The sequence below is a fragment of the Schistocerca piceifrons genome, chromosome 4, assembly GCF_021461385.2.
Source record: "Schistocerca piceifrons isolate TAMUIC-IGC-003096 chromosome 4, iqSchPice1.1, whole genome shotgun sequence".
NCBI lineage: Eukaryota > Metazoa > Arthropoda > Insecta > Orthoptera > Acrididae > Schistocerca > Schistocerca piceifrons.
In genome coordinates, this window is record NC_060141.1 from 364,860,156 (window position 1) to 364,867,341 (window position 7,186).

The following is a 7,186-nucleotide window of genomic DNA, read 5'->3' on the forward strand; positions in this document are numbered from 1 at the left end:
CGTGGTAACTATGCACTTCCGAAGCGATGGAATATGTGCATTCGACGTCAAGGAGACTATGTCGAAAAATGAGATATAAGTTTCTTGTTCATCGTTAGAATTAAAAAATATTACAGCACTTTTATAGTTTTCATTTGAATCACTCTCGTAGTTTTTATACTCAAACTGAGTGATTTAATTAAGGAAGTTTCCCATTACTCAGTTCATAGGTCCATGCTCGGTATCAGTCAACTCATCATCTAGCCGGCAATGTGAATATGTAATCGGATTTTCTGAATTAATTTTATATCACTCTCTCTCTCTCTCTCTCTCTCTCTTCTTCCGGCATTGGAAAGATCATTATTACTGGCTTTGTTACGTGGTATATCTGCCCACGAGACGTCTATGGGTTACAACATGTTTTAAAGGAGACAGAACTGGAGACCTTGCTGGCCACAAGGGTACCTCACCATTACACAGACAGTTCACAGAGAAACATGCTATGCACAGACGAGCATTGCCCTGTTGAAAAATGGCAACACATGACTGTCCCATGAGAGGTAACACTTGTTGACGCATCATGTTCGACACGTGCAGTGTGCCGTCAGAGTTCCCTCTGTCACTACTGGCTGTGACCTGAAGTCATACAAATGACTCCCCACATCATAACGCCAGAAGTACCTCTCCAAAAGACTGGAAAAACAGGACCTCTCTGTAGGTCTCTGCTATACTCGTCTACCATGATCATCCGATGTACTGATGAACAGCAATTCATCGTTAAACACAATGTGACGCCATTCATCAACAGTTCACGCTTCCCAGTTGCAGCACCACTCCAAACGCAACCGTTTGTAGTTTGTTGTTAACGGCAGCCGATGCACGGTGAATGATTCTTACTCAGTTTCCACCTAACACATCCTACTCAATTTCTCAATTTTCAAGATGAAAGAGCGGTTGGTGCGCGATTATTTTGAGGAAGTCTCAAACAAATTTTTGTAAGTTGATGAATAATCTGTTCAATTAAATTTAAAATGAACTGTTGGAAAACTATCTCTCTGAGTACTGTTTAGTCAAACTCAGAACATAAATTCTTGTATTAAGTGCATAAAATAAAAAAAATTAAAAAAGAACTATTTTGAGGTGCTGACAAACGAACGACTTCGAAAAGGCCCCAGCTAGAAACCTGGGTGGACTGCAGTTAATAGCATTAGCATCGAAATATAGAAACACCTGAACCTTTATTTTCTGCTTAAATTACACAAAAGATATCAAATGAAAATCATAATCTCAAGGGAAGAATGGTGCATGCATTCATACTAACAATCCGAGCAGCTAGAAGTATAGAATTTATAAAAATACTTTTGTACACCAAACTTCAACGTATTGAGCCATAGAATAACTAATTTTACCGGTCAAACGCCTGTTCAATAACTCAGAAATTTCTTACTTCACAAAAACGATAAATACAGAGACGTCCAGAACAAAATTTAGATTGAATAACATACTTGAATAAATGATTATGTTGGATTGAGAGCTCACCACGTGTCGAAAAAGCTTGTTGTCTAACACAGGCAACAAACACAGTGGAGAACACAGATATTCGTATTACATTTATTGATTGTTCCGTCTGTTCTTGGTAGAATATTTTGTACATTGTGAATGAAACACACGACACTGGTTTAATATCGTACAATATTTATTATTTGTTACACAAACAGGTTTTCGGCTGTTATTCCATCATCAGATACAAAGATGGTGCAGTTAAATTTTGTTGGATCAAAGATTTTAAACTAGTACGTGTACAGAGTATCTCCATTCCCAGAGGGGAAAATGTTAATCATAGAACAGTAATAAAAAAAGCGAGGTTATTTCCATGTAAATGCCATGTAAGATTATTTAACTAGTATAAAATATGTGACATATAAACTAATGTACCATAGACAAATAACAACAGTTGTACATATAAGAACATAATCGGACAGTAAGCTTAGGAGACGTATTCCAAAGATGTAACTGAAAAAAATAATCTTATCTTTAGCAGATCATAAATTACAGACAGATAATGTATAGAAGTGATACCAAGCAGTTGAGTGATGCAGCTGTGATTACACAAAGTAAAACTTTTTTAACACAACAAGGGAAATTATAGTAACTAAAATAAAGGAAATGGAGCATGTGAATAAAAAGAGTAATTTTAAACATGGCCCGGATGAAATTATGAGTAGTATTTGCAGTTAGAAGTGTGAGTAAGAACTGTGCCTGGTCACTCAGTATTAGGCTTGGATTGATGGACATGTGCGTAGTAATTTCCATAATTTCAAGACAGTTCATCTTCCTGCCTTTATGGGTGAGATGTAATACCTCACATTTCACCTTGTAACTATGGTCTTCTTTAATTGGTGATCTGCAGAAGTAGAGTCTCCTTCTCTAAGTTTCCAGCATCCGTGGTGTTTCTTCAAGCGATATACACTGAAGAGCCAAAGAAACGGGAACACCTGCCTAATGTCGTGCAGGGACACCGCGAGTAGGCAGAAGTGTCTCAACACGACGTGGCATGGAGTAGACTATTGTCTGAAGTAGTGCTGGAGGGAACTGACGCCTTGAATCCTGCAGGGCTGTCCATAAATCCGTAAGAGTATGAGGGGGTGGAGATCTCTTCTGAACAGCACGTTACAAGGCAACCCAGACATGCTCAGTAATGTTCATGTCTGGGGAGTTTGGTGGCCAGCGTAAGAGCTTAAACTCAGAAGAGTGTTCCTGGAGTCACTCTGTAGTAACTGACCGGCTGAAATTGCCCAAGTCCGTCGGAATGCACAATGGACATGAATGAGTTCAGATGATCAGACAGGATGCTTACGTACGTGTCACCTGTCAGAGTCGTATCTAGACGTATCAGTGGCCCCGTGTCACTCTAACTGCACACGACCCACACCATTACAGAGCATCCAACAGCTTGAACAGTCTCCTGCTGACATGCAGGATCTATGGATTCATGAGCTAGTCTCCAGACCCGTACATGTCCTTCCGCTCAATACAATTTAGAACGAGACTCGCCCGACCAGGAAACATGTTTCCAGTCATCAAGAGTCCAATGTCGGCGTTAACGGGCCCAGGTGAGGCGTATAGCTTTGTGTCATGCAAGGGTACACGAATGGGCCTTCGGCTCCGAAAGGCCATATCGATGATGGTTCATTGAATAGTCGGCACGCTGACACTTGTTGATGTCCCAGCACTGAAATCTGCAGCAATCTGCGGAAGGGTTGCACTTATTCACGTTGAACGATTCTCTTCAGTCGTAGTAGGTCCCGTTCTTGCAGGGTCTTTTTCCGGCAGCAGCGTTGTCGGAAGGTTGATGTTTCACCAAATTCCTGATATTCACGGTACGCTCGTGAAATGGTCGTGAAGGAAAATCCCCACTTCATCGCTATCTCGGAAACGCTCTGTCCCCATCGCTCGAGCACCGAGCCATGTTCAAACTGACCTAAATCTTGATAACCTGCCATTGTAGCAGCAGTAACCAATCTAACAACTGTGCCAGACACTTGTCTTTTATAGGCGTTGCCGACCGCAATGTAGTCTTCTGCCTCTTTACATAGCTCTGATTGTACAAGTTTCTTTGGCGCTTCAGTGTATATTGCCCTGGCAGAATGGCCTATAAGGAATTTGCCAAAGTTAGAAGTAATTTTACATACTCCACTCTTTTCCAAAGCTGGAGTGCTGTCTTTCCCAATGGGTAAAAAGTGTCCAACAGTGTTGTGCACATAAAATGTCTTTACATTCCTGGATTCGTATTAAATAAACTGACACGCACACGGAAAATTATTAAAGAGGCTACAGTTAGAGAAGATGAATTAGCAGAGCTGAAGCCTCGGTACACCACATGGGAAGCACGTGGATTCGATCTCAGTCTCACACAGCACAAGGAACACGATATTTGCGAAATCGAACAACAGAAAACAAATTCTAGCAAAAATATATGGAAAACACACGACGCTTTCACACATAAGGGACACAAAGTAACTGAATTCCGACAAAGGTCGGCGAAACCACTCTGCTAGCGCTTACTTTACTTTTTCGTGTCCGGAGATTTGTTTCAAAGCCTTTCAGCCCAATGTCGGGCCAAGTCCAATGTTTCTCTCTTCTCAAGCCATAGTTCGTCAAGGGTACACCTTGTGGGGCAGCTGGAACACTGTAAAAGGTGTTCCATATCCTGAACTTCACCACAGTCGCATTTGTTGTCTCCGTCCTTGAAGCCCCATTTGACTAGGTTTGCTTTAACTGGTGCTACGCCTGTTCTGATGCGGTTCAGTGTTCTCCAAATCTCCCAGCTTGATGTACTGCCGCTGGGTATTTCTCGTGAGGCATGGTGGTCCTTCGGAGGCTCGTTCAGTTCACTAGCGAGAAATCTCTTGCGGGATTTAAGTCTGCTACGTCCACATGAAGAATGGCTGGTTCAAATGACTCTGAGCACTATGGGACTTAACATCGGAGGTCATCAGTCCCCTAGAACTTAGAACTACTTAAACCTAACTAACCTAAGGACATCACACACATCCATGCCCGAGGCAGGATTCGAACCTGCGACCGTAGCAGTCGCGCGGTTCCGGACTGAAGCGCCTAGAACAGCTCGGCCGCCGCGGCCAGCGACCCACATGAAGAACCATGCAGCGGGTGGCGCTCGTCGAAAATCTGTTTAAATTTTTCTGTATGTTCGTGTGCAATTCTTCGGGATTCAGGAGATGAGAATCCAGCTGCTTTGTATATTTTCCCAAGTGGAGTGGGTTTCATGCGTCCTGTTGTTAGCCTGCATGTTTCATTATGGATTGTAATGACTTTTTTGGCATGTGTGGATCGAGACCATACAGGGCATGCTAGCGCTAAATTGTCGTAGGACAAAGACTGAAACTAAAGAAACGAAATATTAATCAACATGCTACCATTTCCTAACGGAAACGTACGAAGTGACATAATTTGCAGTGGTTACAAATGGAGGAAACGCACTGGTATCTCAAACTAAACTGAGTCTTTCACATGCCAACTTCCTAACTTACATTTCTAGATATGACTTGAAAGGACATCCTCACTTACCGAAACCTCAGAGTAAATTGCCACTCCACGTTACCGGATCGGGGTCCACAGGTAGCAGCGGAAACACTAAGAGACGATACGATCAAGCTGTCTGCATGAACCTACACTACAACTGCTGACCAGTGGCTGCTAGTGTCTCCTTGACCCAGCATAACTCTACTTAAGCTCCACGTAAAAGTAAATGCCACTCCCATCCAAAGAAGCCCATCTCCCTGAACGAAGGCATTTTGAAGCATCATACACAGACACTCATGCAATCTCTCTAGCCGAGGAGGTAAGAAATAACCGCGCGGACATCTAAGTGTTCTTCCAATAAAACTCCTTCCCCACAACATTCCCTATGTGTTCTTTCCAATTTAAGTTGTTCGTTTTCTTCATTCCCAACTCTCATGCATTCTAGGAAACAAAACTGTAGATCAGTGATTATAACTTTCTAGCAGAATTCATACATTACTTTCTCCGGTTGAGTCATCTCTTGTGTTGGCCAGTTGACGATCGATAACAATGCATGAGATAAGCATTTCCGCACCGCACTGGCTTACACTTGTTTCCGTAACGGAGAGTAGCAGAAGAAACCGTGCCTAAGTAGTACAGAATATGCTTACGGGTCAAAACATTGCGGTTACAGCCCACTGCGAGATTGAATGCCGCCTGGTAGCATTGCGGGCAAGTGACGCATAAACCAAAGTGCAAGAGCATAGCGTAGAGGATTTGGGGAATGAATGAAGCGACGATACGGGCGGCAAATGGGGCAAGACACTGACATAAGCAGTTTCGAGAGAGCGTATATTATTATGGCCTGGCACCTAGGAACAAGCGTCTCAAAAATGAGGGAGCTGTTCGGCGTTTTGCATGCTACCGTTGTGAGCACTGGTGGATAACAGGTAAAGGATGGCGAAAGCGCAAGTAGGCGCCAATGCCTTATCACAGAACACAGAGCTCGAAACCTTGCCCACTCTATAAGAGAGGATATGTTCCGATCTGTGGCAGATCTGACGACAGAACACAGTACTGGAGCAGGCGCAGAAGTTTCGCAACATATAGTTAAGCGCAAATTGTTCAGCATGAAGCTCCGTAGCAGACGACCTCCATTTTTACGCAACGGCATCGTCAATTACGATTGCAGTGGGCAAGATAAATCGAAATCGGGTCGTAAATCAATGGTAACGTGTTCCCTGGTCAGATAAATTACGCTTGTTGTTACACTAGGTCAAGAGTCGTGTCTTATTACCCGGTCATGCAGGCTAACGTCGGTTGGAAACATGCCGCGTATGCAGACAGGTGGGGTCAGTATTATCCATTGGGAGAAAGTTCATGGACTTCCATCGGATCTGCGGCGCAATCGCAGGCAACATGACATCTGTGGTCTACGTGAACATTTTGCGGACGACTTGCATGCCTTCATGCTTGATGTCTTCTCCAACCTAAACGGCATCTTCCAGCTGGAAAACTGCGTGGGTACATAGTCAGCAAGGATTCAGAAAACATCGTTCTTCTGAGATACAACTAGGTCTTTATTCACACGAAGAAAAGAGTTATATCGACTGTGGATCTCCACTTCATTCCATATTTCTAGATTTCCAGGAGACTTTTGACACCATTCTTCAGAAGAGCCTTCTAATCAAATGCATGCATATGACTGTATCATCTGGTTTGTGCAACTAGATTCGTGATTTCTTGCCAAAAAGGGTCGTAATTCGTAGTAATCGACGGAAAGTCACAGATTAAAGCAGAAGTAATATCTGGCTTTCAATGAAGTGTTATACGTCCTCCGCTGTTCCTGACCTATATAAACACTTTAGGAGACAATCTGAGCACCCCACTTAGATTGTTTGCAGGTGATGCTGTAACTTACCGTCTCGTAAAGTCATGAGAAGGTCAAAAGCAAATTTCAGCATGACTTAGACAGGATATATGTATAGTGCGAAAAGCGGCAATCGGCTCTAAATAAAGTACGAGATCATCCATATGAGTACATACTAAAAGGAATCCGTTAAATATTGGTTACATAATAAACTACTCAAATCAACTAAATAGTTATATATTACAGTTACGACTCACTTAGATTTCAAACGATCACATAGATAATGTTGTGAGACTACGTTTTATTGACAGAGCA